The sequence below is a fragment of the Pogona vitticeps genome, chromosome 2 (genome assembly GCF_051106095.1).
Source record: "Pogona vitticeps strain Pit_001003342236 chromosome 2, PviZW2.1, whole genome shotgun sequence".
Taxonomy (NCBI): Eukaryota; Metazoa; Chordata; class Lepidosauria; order Squamata; family Agamidae; genus Pogona; species Pogona vitticeps.
In genome coordinates, this window is record NC_135784.1 from 311,580,916 (window position 1) to 311,596,927 (window position 16,012).

Sequence of the window (16,012 nt, forward strand, 5' to 3'; positions counted from 1 at the left end):
CCCCCCACAGTCTAAGACCATCCAAGCATTATTGGTCAGTGTTGGGGGGGGGGGGGGAAGAGAAGACACACAACACAGGGAGCTCTTCTTTCCTTCTTTTGCCAAGAGGCGGGGGGGGGGGAACCATGGTGGTCAGCAGCAAAAAAACAACAACAACAACTGCAGAAAAGCCTAGTGCCACCTGGAGGACTACCATGTTTTCCATGGTGTTTATTTTTATTGATCACAGCTCAGTCCTTTGGAAGTGGCTGCCCTGCTGCTAGCTTCAGCAGACACAGCACAATCTCTGGCAAGAAGCTGGAGCTTCAAATGATGACAAGATGTTGGATTCACCACAAGAAAGAAAGAAAGAAAGAAAGAAAGAAAGAAAGAAAGAAAGAAAGAAAGAAAGAAAGAAAGAAAGAAAGAAAGAAAGAAAGACATACACACACATCATTCCTGAAGTCCTACTTTGAGTAAGATGGACTTTGACCCAGTTTCAGCACCAAACAGAATCCATCCTTCCTCTTTCCTTGCCCCACCCTGGCAAAAAAGAGATGCTGACCGGCCACGGAGGGCCCTGCCAGCAGATGGCAGTGCAGGCATAGAGAAGCAGCCCCAGGAGCTGCCGGGTCCCACCAGCCCAGGGGGGGGGGGGTCCTCCCTCTCCCTTCTCTGGAGCCAGGACTGGGGGGGGGATATATATATACATATTTTCCTTGCTGGCTTTTTCTCGGCCTCTTTGAGGGCTTTGCAACCAGCTGCCCAGGGGCCACGCACAAAAAGGAAGCAAGGGGCTATGTGCTATGCCTTTGTGTCCTGCATGTGCCCAAGAGAAAAAAGCTATACACCAGAGTAGGCGAGGCTGTGCCGGCAGGTAGATGGGTGTGAGACAAACACAGGGAGAGAGAAACAAAGACTCAAGGAAATGTTTGCAGCAGCAGGAGAGACAAGGGGCCGGGCTGAAGCCCAACAAGAGCCTCAGCCTTCTTTCCAAGGGTCTGAGCATCGCTCAAGAAGGGGGAGGATCGCCTCCCTTGTGCCCAGGGTGAGTTATGGAAATGAATTATTTTTTGAGCTCCACCAATGTCTGGAAAGACCATTATAAACAGATCCAGCCTATCTGTTGTCCCCCCGTTAACGTGAATTCCCTCTGAAGCAAAGAAGTGGATAACGAGGCATTTGGCATTAATGGTGCGCCGCAGACGATAATTATGTCCTGGCCTCATTGATGGATTGAATGAATCAATACTTCCTTTGTCAATAGAGATGGTAGCCGCACTTCGCCACAGGCTTCCTGTCGCATCAATGCGCTGTTGCCTGACAGGGGAAATTTCTCTCCCTCTTCAATAATTACAAGACTATGACTGGATTGGCAAGGATTATTCTGCAGTGGCCGTCGGCTGCTTGATGTCCACCACCACACCACCCCGCGGCAACCTCATCTGAGGCAGGAGGGCTGTACAAATTGAATCAGCCTGCATCCAAACTATACATTACAGATGGTTATTGTTAATCATTGCATTTATAGTCTACATTATCCCTGGTGAGCTCCTGATTGAGCGCATGGCTTTCCTGCCCACCCGCCCACCTGATTCTCAGAACAATCGTATGCCGTGACTGGCCAGAGGTCACTCGGCGAGTTTTGTGGCCGAGGGGAGATTTGAACCCAGGCTTCCTGAGTCATAACCCAATGAGGTAACAATGGCACCACACTGGGCCTTTAATTAACCATTTTCTAGACGTCCTGCTGGAAACAGTAAGAAGGAGCAACTGCCTCTTTCTAACACCCCTTGAGCAGTCCTTCTGACGGTGCTATCACATCCTCTGGGCTTGACCACGCCATGGTGTCAGAGCTTGGGAAAGCTACCCATGCCGGATGGGAGATTTGGGGCAGTGACCTAACCACCCACAGTCACTTCCCCACCACCACCCACTAGCCAAAATAAAATCAAAAATAACAAAGGTTCTGCTGTCTTCTTGGGCCTGCATCAGCCACCCCACTCTGCCTAATGGGAAGGCCACATAACCCCTATGAAATATTGGTTCAGACTAAAGGGGTGGAGCTGAGAAAGAGAAGGGCTGGGAGTACAAGGTTTGAATCAAAAAAAGCACGAGAGCCGAAGAGGCCAGAGCTGCTGTTGCCATTTGGACACACAGTCCCCATGCCGAGGATGCTGACAGTGGTGGAAGCCACCAGATTGGGAAAGGCTGATCTGCAGAAGAGATGCTGGGATGCAGGACAAAAAGAGCCCGGGCTGACCCTCGATGAACATCATCAGAGCCACCAAGAATTCTTAAACCCTTGTTGTGCACATGGGGTTTCTAGCCATTTTTAGTTTTAGCCCATCAGAGAACTGACTCACTCACTCTCTCTCTCTCTCTCTCTCTCTCTCTCTCTCTCTCTCTCTCTCTCTCTCTCTCTCTGTTATTTGGGGTTCGGTAGGCACATGCCCTAATTTGCCCAGAGATAATAACCGTATGCAAGCCAAAGCATGGTCTTTGCCTCGTTTTTAACATGCACCAAAAAAAAGGGGTGGAAGAAATAAACTAACTAACAAACAAAAAACTGCAGAGGAAATGGGTTTGTTTAAATCAAAATCAACTTAACATGCTCCATTAAGTTGCAAAGGAAGATGAGAAGATGGTGAAATTTTGATGCAAATTGGCGTCTTTTAAAAAGAGAGATATATAAATAAATAATCAGGAGCATTTCAACTAGCTGAGAAATTTGGTGGAAGGTTTTGAAAGGAAGCTGGAAAGAAGTATGTTTTCATGTTATCCTATAAAGACCTCCATCCAGATGGAATGTGCTCTCTCTCTCTCTCTCTCTCTCTCTCTCTCATAATCTTGTAATCCTCATTTTCAGAGAAATAAGAAGTCTCTTTGGCTTTTGGAATCCTCTGCCTCCCCTTTTTTTTCTGCAGGAAATCTCTCCAGTTTTTCTTCCACATCAACCATTTTTTTAAAAAAATCACAATTAACTCCCAAGACAGTGATGCAGGGAGAAGATGGCAGAGGTACCCCAAAGTTAAGCAGTTGGCACATGCCAGCAAGCCAGCAACCCTCTCATTTGGAGGGAGACTCCCTCGGCTTCGAATCTGGTCCTTCCTTCATGAAGCCATGCCAGGTTTCTTTCTCCCCACCCACACACCTTCCACCAAAGTTTCTCCGGGACAACCTCCACACACGCGGACCATTGAGTTTTTACATGAGCATAACTCAGTGGGTGTAAATCTTCCTGACAAACTGCCTCAAGTTAGGAAGTGATTGTGGGGCGCTGGTGGCTGTGTATCAAGTTGCACAATCCGGCAAAATCGGATGCCATTTCTTAACGTGTGGCCGTTTGCCAACGAGAGGTAGGCTAACGGGCTTCGGCCGGCAGGAGAGAGGGACAGGATTTGGGCCACGATGTCATTTTATCCTATAAATATTTCGAAAGTTTATTTCCTTCTTTATCTGGAAAGATCTCCAAAATGTTAGCAAATAAAAGCACTACATTTGGTATGACTACTACTGATTTCCAACATAAATAACTGAGTTATTTATGTCTCAGATTTACTTCCCCAGTGTCCCTAATGAGCCCACCATTAATTAGCTTTTAGTAATGCTCAATTGTAGGCTTTACTATTATTACAATTGTAGGCTTTACTATTATGATTATGATTATGATGATTATTACTGAATTGTGGTGCTGGAGGAGACTCTTGAGAGTCCCCTGGACTGCAAGGAGATCAAACCTGTCCGTTCTGAAGGAAATCAACTCTGAGTGCTCCCTGGAAGGACAGATCCTGAAGCGGAGGCTCCAATCCTTTGGCCATCTCATGAGAAGAGAAGACTCCCTGCAAAAAACCCTGATGTTGGGAAAGGGTGAAGGCAAGAGGAGAATAATGGAGACGACAGAGGACGAGATGGCTGGACAGGGTCATTGAAGCGACCAGCATGACTTTGACCCAACTCTCCGGGAGGCAATGGAAGACAGGAGGGCCTGGCGTGCTCTGGTCCATGAAGAGTCAGACACAACTTAATGACTGAACAAAAACAAGAAGCAAGGGAACAACGAGGGTCTGGCAAGTTGAGCTTCAAAGCTTGAGTCCAGCTCCTGGAGTCCACACGAGAAATCCAGCGCCCCACAGTCCCTCTGCACCTGGCCAGGGAGCATATGCCTGAAGACCTCTAAGGAGGGAGAGCCCAGCCCCTGACTAAAGCAATTTACCCCAAGACCTAGTCGCTCAAGGCATTCATCCCAAGCTCAGCGAAAACACCTTTGCCATACATCGCAACAGTGGTTCCAAGGCCACTGCTATAAATAAGCCAGTGGGGCAACCCACTCTCAAACTCTGTTTCTCCCCAAACCTTTTCCTCTCCAGGAGCGATCCCTGGGCTTATTAATAATGTCTCCTTCTTCCCATGGTTTTTTGTGTGTTCACTTTTCCCTGCCCATCCATCCATCCATCCATCCATCCATCCATCCATCCATCCATCCATCCATCCAGCCATCCATCCATCCATCCATCCAAAATATTTTTACTCCACCTTTCTCCTTAAAAGGACCCAAGGTGGCTTACAACATTAAAAGGGCAATATTTAAAGGCTAAAACAATATCTATACAAATACTTTAAAAGCATGAAACCAGTATCATATTAAAACGGTAAATAAAATACATATTAAAATCACCTTTAAAAGCAGCAGAGCACGACCATTGCGTATGAAACCCCCTCTTTTGTGTATCAAGATGGAAAGACAGCCTGTGGCACTATGCGGACATTGGACAGCCACGTTTCATTCTCTCTCTCTCTCTCTCTCTCTCTTTTTTTTACACCAAGGCACACTTAAAGGTCGAGACACTGACTGTCCATGTTTGCAAGGGGACGAGGGAGCTAAAAGCCCCTGGGTGAAAGCAGAGGCACCGCGTTCAGCTGGACAAGGATGCAGGCAGACTCTCAGACTGCCCATCACTTCAGTTACTCTGTCTGGAGCACCTGGGCCCAAAACTGCAGGTCGGAGGCAGGTGGAGCGTTGCAGAGGCCGATGATGAGAAACTGATTTCATCACCATCAGCAGCTGAGGGAGGCTGTCCCAAGCTTTGCTGTTCTCAGTGTGGCTGAAAATTCCCTGGTTTTCCATTTTGGAGACAAATCATTTCATTTGGCCATTACACAGATTTTCATTTGAGATGCCTCGGGTCCTTTTATGGAGAAAGGTGGGTAAAATATTTTAAATCAAAAAATATTTATTTATTTATTTATTTATTAGATTTTTATCCCGCACCTTCTAGAACAAAGTCCACTCAGGGCGGCTTACATAAAATCATTCATAAAACAATATACATATACAGTTAAAACAACAATTTAAATTAACAAGATTAACATTAGACAAGATGGAAAGAAATAAAGAAAACTAAATAAAATGGAAAATCAAGTATTGATAGGAGGGAAGGTCTGCTTAAAGAGCCATGTCTTTAATCGGCTCTTAAAAACACCCAGCGAGGGTGCCAGGCAAATCTCTGATGGCAAACTATTCCAAAGTCGAGGGGCCACCGCCGAGAAAGCCTGATTTCTTGTTCTTTCTTCTCAGGCCTCTCTCAGTGTCAGGCCCCTCAGCCTTCTTTCCTGGCTATGGCGAGTGACTCGAGTAGATCTAGGTGGGAGAAGGCGTTCTGCTAAGTATGTATAGTGTGTGTGTGTGTGTGTGTGTGTGTGTGTGTGTGTGTGTGTGTGTGTGTGGGAGAAGGCGTTCTGCTAAGTATGTATAGTGTGTGTGTGTGTGTGTGTGTGTGTGTGTGTGTGTGTGTGTGTGTGTGTGTGTGTGTGTGTGTGTGTAAGGGACACGTAACAGAAAGCCCCAAAGCATGTTCCACACGGCAGACAAACTGACCAACATCCTGACACTCTTTCTTGAGGGAAGACAGTCTGTTGGATCCCAACTCGATGATGATGGTCATGATGGTAATTTTAGAACAGCAGAGCTGGAAGGGACCCCTAAAGATCATCCAGTCCAGCCCCTGTGAAGGAGGCGCAGCAGGGAATTGAACTCTTAACCTCTGGTTCCGCAGCTATCCAGCATCTTTTGCAAGGATTATCAAATGATGCCGTTCAGAGAAATGAGGCTGAAGTCATTTGGTCTGGGGTGTTGTCGTTTTTAATTGATTGATTGTTGTTTTTCATCAATCCAATGAAAATCAGCCACCATGGTTCCTTTCCTCAATGGGGGAAAGTAAATAAATGAAGGATAAATGGGGCAATTTAATTTGGGGATACAGAGAATTGCTTGACATCTTTGCTAGGTCTTAGGCAATCTCCCAAACTTCTGTATTTCAGGCTGAAGGGGCTACAAGGCAATGGGACTGCTTAAGAAGCAAATTCGGCTGCAGTGGCACTTCTTTCCACCTCTGTCCTGTTTGCAGCCTCCCTCCCTCCCTCGCCTTTCCTCTCCTTTCCTCTCCTTTCCTCCCCCCCCCCCTTTGGCAGAGAGATTCTTTTCCCCCCATCTTCAGTGTTCAAAGCAGGCGCACTCAACTCCCAGGACGATGGGCTTCTGCGAAGGAGGCCTGGGAGGAATCCCAAGCAGCGAGCTCCGCTCTTCCCCGAGCCTCCCTCCGCCTGGCGCTCGGCTCAAAGCGAAGAGGAGAAGCTGCCCTTGAGGCCAGAAGCATTTCGAGAAAGGCCTCGGTGGGGTGTCGTCTCGCCTTCCCGATTGGGAGCTGACCAGAATTTTGGCCAGGGAAAACAAGAAGGCCCTTCAGCCTCCATCTCTCCTGCATTGCCCTTTTGGGGGGGGGGGTAGGCGCACCCAAGAATAAGCATGGCTTCTTCTGATGCAAACTGATTCTGTCCATCCCTTTTCTGTGAGCAAAGAAAAGGCACAAATGAAAGAAGCCAAAAGATGAAGCGTTAACTCCTTCCAGTTCTTGGGATTTCTAGTGCCCCCCCCCAATTCTGTAGGCTCAAGACCAAGCAGCTGTTAGTGCCTCCCAGGGACTGGCACCTCCATTGAAATGCCACAGGCAAAGCCCAGCTAAATCCTCCAGCATCTCAGACCTTCCCAATGCCTAACGAAAAATGGTGGGCTTCCTGGCAGAATTGACATCAGGATGGATTGCTGCCCACCAAAGTTTTTGGAAGGCTTTCCAGAAAATCCGCCACCCAGGGAGAGCGAGAGCAGGATTCACCTTGTTTAGGACCACCTCTATTAACAATGAATGAATCTGACCCGACTTCAGGAGGCAGTGGAAGACAGGAGGGGCTGGCATGCTCTGGTCCATGGGGTCACAAAGAGTCAGACACGACTTAATGACTAAACAACAACAATACATTAGAGGGAAAGGTACACCAGCAGAAAACCCCACCAGAGAAGTTACAGGAGCAGAGCCACTAACAAGGGAGGGGGGCCAGCTGCGGGCAGGGTGGGGGTCCCCATGAGGAGCAATACCCGTCACACCATTTCTTGCGCAATCCCAGTCCCTCCCCAAACTAAAAATAGACCCACACCATAATTCAAAGACTGGAGGCCTCGCCTTTTGGGGTTGCCAAGATATCACCTGGGCACGATTCTGGGAACTGTCGTCCAATCGATAAATTCCTTGAGCTCTGTTCGGCTTCCAACTTCAAAGTCATGGTATGCATTGTTCCAGTCATTCCCTGCTTTACCTCCAAAGACCTCTGGGGGGCATGCCTGCTCTAACCACTACATCCCCTGCCTGTCAATCTCACCAGCAGAAAAAGATAATGGATCATAAATGGGTCCTAATAGATTAGGAAGACAGGAGGCCCTGGCTTGCTCTGGTCCATGGGGTCACAAAGAGTCAGACACGACTTAACGACTAAACAACAATCCATTACAGGGAAAGGCTTCATTGCACAGTGAGGATGTACACACCCACGGAGGTGGGGATGATGGAAGTTGTAATCCAACATACTGGGGGAGGCTGGGGAAGACCAACTGGAAGGAGAGGGCTGGGTGCTTTTGAAAGGGCAACCCCAGTGCCCTCCTCAGCTAAGGCATGCCAGCAGCTTTCAAAGGACACCTGCTGAAAGCCTTTGAATCAAGCAGATTCAAGCTGGAAAATGCAGGCCTGCATTTTTGGGGGGGGGGGGGCAAACCTCTCAGAATCCTCCCACTAGCAAGGAGCTGCTAACTAGGGTGGGGGAGGGACCCCGCTAATTTGGGGTTGAGAGGATCCCTCCCCCCCTTCTATGACCCAAAGGCTGACCGTGCTGCTCTACGTAAATGAGGATAAAACCCCAACTAAGCCACCTTTGGAAACGCTCAAGGGCAGTTGTGGGAACGCTCGGGTGGAGAAGCGAAGTCCGGGGCCCTTGCTGCGGACGGAAGCCCCTGTTCACGACAACACGCTGGGAGCAAAACCAACTCCGAAAGTATAAATGGAACGTTTAACCTTCACACGGTGCTACTGATTGAAAAGGTCCCTCGCTGATTAAAATTGGCACCCTGCGAGACAATTAAAATTTGCAAGGCGGTTTGTCCGTGTGCATGCACTTTCCTTTTCCTCACAAGCAAATTTCAGCAAAGCATTTCTGCTTGAAAAATAATTTCCCAAAAACTGAACTCAATGTACAAAGGAGAACCTCTCTTGTCTCCAATCCGCAGTGGATCAGAGATATGAAACCTTCCATGTTTCTTCCCTTCCTTGCCCTGCCAGTTATAGGAGGAAGGGGTGTGTGTGACACCTTTCTGGTGCAATTAGGATTAACGCTTCCTTTGCTTTGATCCTTTTTTTCCCAAATCACCTCTTTAATAAAAATAAATGAGGGAGGACTGCAAAAGCAGCTAGCTGTCAATCCTAGGGAGAGAGAAAGCAGGCTTCTTGCATCAAGGGGGACTTGGTAACTCCATAGTTATGTCAGTTTCACTGAATCAGGGGCTAAAAACTAATTGAGGGCCAAACTTTGCTGCAAGTGAAAAAGAACACTAGTGTAGACACACTGTTGCATACTGAGCTAGCTGCATAACTGAGCAAATAAGGGACCTGACAAAGTTATCTTAGAAGCCCCAAAGGGTTTCAAGTCTAGTTACCAGGAACAAGCTTTCATCCTGTAAGTAAGGGACCCTTAAGCCCTCTTGTGATTCCCACTATGGCACAGTGGATAGGGTGACGGACCAGGACTCTGGACAACAGGGTTCGAATTCCCGCTCAGCCATGGCAAGGCACTGGGGGGGGAGTGGAACTGGTAACACTATTTCTTAAATACATCATTTACTTTGAAAGCCCAATGGGAGGGGGGTCTCGATTCTGACTTGACGGCACACCAACACAAAGTCCACTTGGGAAGCTCTCCTAGCGGTCACGCCACCCAAGGAAGGGAAGCAGCTGCTTCTAGAGGAGAGGGCTTTTTCCACGGTGGGCACTTGGTTCCTGGAGGTCTCCCTGAGAGCAGCTTGCCCGGCAGCTCCCATGTAGCCCTTCTAGGGCCTGGTGGGACTTTTTAACACTCTTGGGTGGAGCTAAGCTTTCGGCTCGAAAGAGTGTGTTGCAAACTGTGGATCCCGCCAGCGCTCTTGAATTGCCTTGATTTTATTCCCTGGCTCTTCTACAATTTGCCTCAGTTGTTTGCAGATGTGATTGTTTGGAGCTGGTGTTGTGAACAGCAAAGCATGTCTGAATCTTTCTGAACCCCACCAGGCCTTTTATCAGTCTACTGTGTTACGTGGAGAGGGGTCTCCAGTGAAAGAGAAGGGTCAACGCCTTTAATTGAACCACTAAAAAAAAATCAAACAAATTGCAAGTTTTCATAACAGTATGGATAGGGCAGAAAAAATGTAGAGAAGTGTCCCAGAAATTCCTGGCAGAGGTCAACGTCAAGACTGCTTGCATGGGGTGAGTTTGGACTTAGGTTCCAAAAGTCATTGGGGTGTGTGTGTGATTTTGGGCACCTCTCCTTGAAGCAGGGTTGGAAATCTCCATCCTGAACTTAAGACAAAGGGTTTGCTAATTACCCTGTAAACTGCCCCTCCCCCCATGTACCAACACACTTATCTATAATTTTTCTGCACTATCTATGAAGGAGTGAGACCCAACCTGATGCAGTGGAATTTCCCCCACAAAATTTTGCTTCAGTTTTAAAGAACTGTTTCAATAAAGGTATCTCCCTACTTCTGCATTTCTGTAATCCTAAAAAGCACATGAATTGTTCCTAATTCTTTTCTGTGTCTCTGAAGCACCCTGAAAGCCAAGTGTTTGGGAACTGTAAGCGTCAAATCTATTGGAGCGCTCCAGAAAAACATCTGATGGGTGCAGTGCATAGCAACGCATTAGTTAGGCATCCTTCAGTCTCGAAAGACTATGGTACCGTGCTCTGTATGGAGGACTTGGAGCAGCGTCTAGTGTGGCTGAGGAGGCCAATTCAAGGGTGACACAATCCTTTCCACACTGAAGACAAACACAATCTGTCCCCTGTCCAGCTCCCTGATTTTGCTGCCTTTGTGACTTCCTCTTTGCCTCAGCCTGCTGGACAAGGGTCTCTTCAAATTGGGAGAGGCCGTGATGCAAAGCCTGCCTCCAGGCTGAACACTCAGATGTCAAGGTTTCCCATCGGTTGACGTCCATTACTAAGGCCTTCAGATCCTGATTGCACATATCCTTGTATCTCAGCTGTGGTCTCCCTCTGGGGCGATTTCCCTGCACTCATTCTCCATCCAGGAGATCTTCTGAGGAAGCTGAACACCTTCCATATGCGTTGCCTCCGACAGATTTTTGGTATCACCTGGCAGGACAAAGTTCCAAACAGAGTAGTCCTAGAACGAGCTGGAATTTTTAGCATATACACATTACTGAAACAGTGATGTCTACGTTGGCTTGGGCACATCGTGAGAATGGCTGATGGCAATTCATAGCCCAAGGGATTAAAGGCCACGGGGCCTGGTCCTCCACTCTCACTCTCTGGTCAAATTTTGTGGGAGGGCAGAGAAGACCTGCAATATCTTAAGATAGGGGGAAAATGTTTTAAAGCATGTATTACCGGGACCTGCATGTCTTAAGTGCCACTGAGTCAACCCATGGTGACCTTCATAGGGTTTTTGAGATGTTCAAGGAGTGCTTCTCCGTTGCCACGCACACACCCCTTCCTTGAGTTCCAATGGCCAATCAGGGTTTTTAACCTAGATCTCTGGATACCTCGTCTGGCGTTCTATGCACAACAGTGCACCGGCTCTCTCTTTAGAACTACATCATTAGGACGACAGGACAGTCCACAAGCATTTGTGCTGTGATTATAAAAAACTGTTAATCTTCAAGATGCCACAGAGCGCTTCTCTTATGTTTGCTTTTCCTTTTGTGATAGTCCCCTCAGGTACTGATTTTAGAAAGGTGGTGGTGGGACTTACTTGGCCTCTCTCCGATTGTCTTCCACCCTGTGATTTGATCTCCTTCTCCCCGGTCATTCCAGGCAACCAAGATCCCAGAGCACCGTTTATCTGAAGTAGAATTCTAGGGAGATGTCCCACCAACAAGCTTCTTAGGAGGCACAGAAGAAGAGGTTGACTTCTTTGTTGTTGTTGTTGCTGTTGTTGTTTATTGTTATTGTTATTGTTGTTGTTGTGCCAATATACTGTATAGAAGCGCACACTTTTTAAAGAAGAATCTTAAGGGGCAGCATCCAGAAAACTCCTCCTTTCTCCTCCTCTCCTGGAAAGGCTCCCATCCCAGTTTCCATTTCATTTCAGGAAAGCTGCTGGGACCGCCCCCCCCCCCTTCAGCCTGACAGCAGCATCCGGGTGCAAATGACTGACTGACCGTTGGGGATTTTTTTAAAAAAATTCATACATACAAACATACAAAACAGAAAACTAAAATCTAACAGTAATAACAACAACAACAACAAAAAAGGGAAGAGTTTCATTCTGTTGCTTTACTTGAGCTTTTACTATTGCTCTTATGACTTTTAATAGATCTGCTTAGTGCAGTTTAATTTAATATTTTAGCTTCTAACCTTGTTTCTTTTAATACCCTAAGCCACCTTGGATTCTTAGGAGAAAGGTGGGATATAAATATTTTAAATAAATAAATCAATAAATAAACATAAATCCATCCATCCAAAACCCTTGCAGGGGAGCCCCATCCCCAGAAGGGCCTGTGAGAATCGGGGGGGGGGGGGGAGGGGAGGGGGGCGCTTCCATTGCTCAGAACCAGCGGAAGCGGGGGGGGGGGGAGGTTTCATTTCTGAAAAGGGAGGGGTCGGGCTCCGGGCTCCCTCTGCGGGGAGACCCATTCCACAAGCTGGACTTTCTCCGACCCGCCACCCTCCGGCGCTTGTCCTCTGACTCCCGCCTTGGCCCCAACGGCCCTCCTCGAGACAAAAGACCCCAAACCATCGCCGGAGCCAAGCGGCGAAAGGCGGTGGCGGACTATTGTTTGAAGGCACTTAAAAGAGATGGAAAACAAGTTAAAACATGTGATTCCCCCCCCCCCAAAAAATTAAATAATACGACTGAGACGAGGCAGGGATGTTTGTATGTGTGCGTGCATGTGTGTTTTGAACTTCATCTCCGCAACTCCCCATCTAGGACTGCTGTTATTTCCCCCCCCCCGGCGGGAACCCCCCCCCAACCGGCCTGCCTCTGACCAGGAGCGCGGCGAGGTGCGCCAGGTGCGCGCGCGCGGGGGGGGGGGAGAAGGCTGACCTTCTGCACGTGCTCAGAGGCGCCCTGGCTCAGAGCGCTGGGCAGGGTCCGGCCGCCGAGAGCCGGCTCCCCCCCCAACCCACCCCCCAAAACGGCTGCCCCCCCTCCCGCCCCCCTTCCCCGGAGGCGCCTCCGGAACGCGCGTCCCTTCCTCCTCCGGAGCCCGGCTCGGACCGGCGGACGGCGCTCGCCAGCAGCGCCTCTGCGCCCCCCCTCCGCGCCCGCGCCGTTGATTGGCAGCTCGCAGGCTGGGTTCCGTGGGGGGGGGGCGCGGGGGAGACGCGGGCGGAGAGGAAGCGAGCCGGGCAGCGCGGGTCCGAGCGCACGGGCCGTGTGAACGCGGGCCAAGGGGGCTGGTCGCCTTCTCTGCCGCGCGGGATCCGAAGCGAGGTGAGCGGGGGGGGGGGGAAGAGCCGCGTTTCCGGGAGGGAGGGGTGGCGGAGCCAGGGGAGGGGGGCAGTGCAGCCTAATGGGGTGCCCGTGTAGCAGACCAGCTTCCAAACAGGAGCCCTCTTTCCCTGTGCTCGTCAAAATCAATGCACGAGTTTCGAAAGCGGGGCGGGGGGGGGGAGAAGAAGCGCCCCTTTCTCCACCGGCCGCTCGTGGGCATCAGGCAACGAGTGCGTGTTCGGGTGCCCGCGCGGGCAGACCTGAACGCGAGTCACCGGCGTGTGTGAAAACGCGAGAGGAGTCAACACACGTGAGGGGACAAGGTGTGGACCCAGCCGGCCTGCGTGTCATCGACGCGTGTCCCGTCCCCTCCGCTTGGGTCGTGAGAACGCTCGTTCAGCCTGGCTTTTCGCTTCCGAAGCCCGCGGTCGTGCGAGTGAGGCCGGGCGAGCCGTGCCGGAGGGGGGGGCGAGGGAAAGGAAGACGCCCCCCCTCGGCGCCGACTGTGTGGGGGGGGCGGTGGTCGCGCAAAGACTGGGAGGGGGAGCAAGGCCACCATGCGCGTGATCCTAAAGAGCCGTGTGGTTCTGTCCTCCGTCGCTCGTTCTCCTCTCAGACCTGCCGAATGCGCGGCAATTTTCCGGGCTCGCAACAGGCGCAAGGGCGGACAGCTGGCGTATTACACGAGTTAATGCGGGACGTGTGAACGAGGACGTCAGAGCGAGCGCTCTGTCCAGACGCCACCGTGTTGAGGATCCCTCGCGGGGCTCCCGGAGGCCTCCCTCGGCCCCCAGGGGAGGCGGACGGGGAAGCGTCTCTTCTCTGCTGCTGACACGGGTCGGGAGACGTCGTGAGGAAGCGCCCCGCTTTGCCCTTGCGGGCGTTCTCCTGGTTCTTTCGCTGGCGGGGGTGGGGTGGGGTGGGGGGCGCGGCTCCCCTCCGGTTCGGGTCGTTGCGCCAGGTGGTTCCGCGTGTTTGTGGGTGTGCGCCCGCGCGCATGTGTGTGGCCGGGCGCGCGCCCCCCCCCTCCCCAAGCTTACGGGGCATCTCCCGAGTCCGGCGAAAACGGCTCGGGTCTGGGTGGGAACCATCCTTCTAGCGCGCCGAGTGCGCGAATGGCCAGGTGCCGCCTGCGCACGGGCGGGTACACGTGCATTCTGGGTCTTGTGAATACAGCGTGGATAAAGTCGGTTCTGAATGAGTGGAGGCATCCGCCCAAGCTCCCCTGGAAGTATCATCTGAAGCGCCACAAAGTTTCTCTTCTTCCATCTTCATGGCTTTCCTTTTCATCCGGATCCGAGGGTGGGCAAAGTGGCCTTTCGCGCAGGAGGACCAGCCCTCGAGGGGAAATCCTCAGCCTCCCCCCGCGGGTTGCATCTCTTCCCGCTTCGATTGAGCCCCGTTGCGGGGGGGGGGGGGGCTTGCCGGAACGCAAAGCGGGCGCCTCCTCGAGAGTAAGAGCGGCTTGGCTCCGGCGCCGGGAGCGCCCGTGGGGCCGCCGCTTGGTCGCTCCCGTCTGGGTTTACTTGGAGGTAAAGCGTTCCCCGGCTTCCGGCACCCGCCAGCTCTGGATCGCGGCCTCCCCCCTGCGCGGATTTCCGCAGAAGGAAGCCTCGCTTGGCGGCGGCCGCCCGGGACGAGGGGGGGGGGAGAAAGGGATCCGGCGCTTGTCCTCCCCTTCCTCGGGCTCGGGGATCGGCGACCCGTTCCGTGGGGATCCGGGGGGCCTCCGGGGGGCCTCCGGGCGGGCGGGCGCGGCACCTCTCGCGCCGCCGGCGATCCTCTGCCTCCTCGGAAACCGGAGGCGGCCGACTGCGGGGAAGGGGGCCCGATCCTCCTGCCGGCGGCAGCGGCGGCGGCGGCTCCCTCTCCCTCCCTCCCTCCCTGCGCGCTGCCTCGGCTGGTCACATGGGGGGGTGGGGCGCGCCGGCGCGGGCACGCGGAGGGTTGGTGTGTGTGTGTGGGTGCACGCGCGCGCGTGTCTGTGCGGGTCGGGGGGGGGGGAAGGGAGGGAGCGTTTAAAAGAGCGGCGCGCGGGCTCCGGCTCTCTCTTCGCAGCCGGTGCGGGGAAGCCGGCCGGGCCGCCGCTCTTGCCACCGCCGCCGGCGGAGAGGGGACCGGGCGGGCGGGCGGGCAGCGCAGCGCAGGGCAGCCCAGGAGGAAGGAAGGAAGGAAGCGGGCGAGCGGCCGGAGGGCCGGCCGGCGGGAGCGCTGGCTGGCCGGCCGGCGGGCGCCCCGGCGGAAGCGGCGGCGGAGGGCGCGGGGCCAGCAGCCCGGTGAGTCAGCGAGCCAGCGAGCGGGCGAGAGAGCGGCGGGGGAGCCCCAGGGATGCTGCGGGGCTGGGGCGCGGCGGCGGCGGCGGCGGCGGCCACCCGGTCGGGACCGGCGCGTCCGGGGGGGGGGGCGGGGGTGTGTGCGCGAAGGGGGGCTCCGGGGGCGCCGCTCAACTTTTCCCCTTCGGTGGGGTGGGGGCCAACGGGGGGGGGAGGTCCGTCGGTCGGTCGGTCGGGTCCCTCTCCTGCTCCGGACCGCCTGGACCGCCTCCTTCCTCCGCCGCCGCCGCCGCCCCGGATCGGTGGGGAGCCGCTTCCCCCTCGGCCGGCCGGGCTCGCGCGGGCCCTTCGGGGCGCCTCCCGGAGGAGGAGGAAGCGCCGCCACCTTGGAGCCGCCTGGCCGCGGAGGGAGCCTCGGAGCCCGGCCGGCGGGGACTCGTCGGGGAGCGGGGCCAGGCGAGCGGCGCGGCGGCGGCGGCAACAGGTTCACGGGGCTCGTCCGTCCCTCCGCCGCTCGGCCGAGCAACTGGTGCCTTCCCGCCCGGCGGGGACAGAGCGGCCCCGATCCCCGACGCCCGCGGCTGCCCCTCGTCCAGGTCGGGGTCGGGAGTTTCTCTTAATTGTGGCCCAAGCGCTCCGGAGGGGGGGCCGCGCTGAAGGTCCCTCCGATCCCGGGCAGGGGGAAGGAGGCTGGGGAACCCCCCACCCCCACCCCGGTCGCGCCTCCCTC

At 53.2% G+C, this 16,012-nt stretch overlaps 1 protein-coding gene across 5 annotated transcripts in view; it reads left to right on the forward strand.

The window, feature by feature from the left end:
• Positions 1–12,791: 12,791 nt before the first annotated feature.
• CNTFR (ciliary neurotrophic factor receptor) overlaps positions 12,792–16,012 on the forward strand; it is a 385,998-nt gene continuing 382,777 nt past the window's right edge. Inside the window, exon 1 of one of the 5 annotated variants that reach the window (XM_072993042.2) lies at positions 12,792–13,009. The gene's annotated coding sequence lies outside the window, so the exon portion shown is untranslated. Of the gene's footprint in view, positions 13,010–15,010; positions 15,286–15,940 lie in introns of those variants that run through there. The other 4 variants (XM_078384185.1, XM_072993038.2, XM_072993043.2 and 1 more) reach the window with 4 other exon arrangements.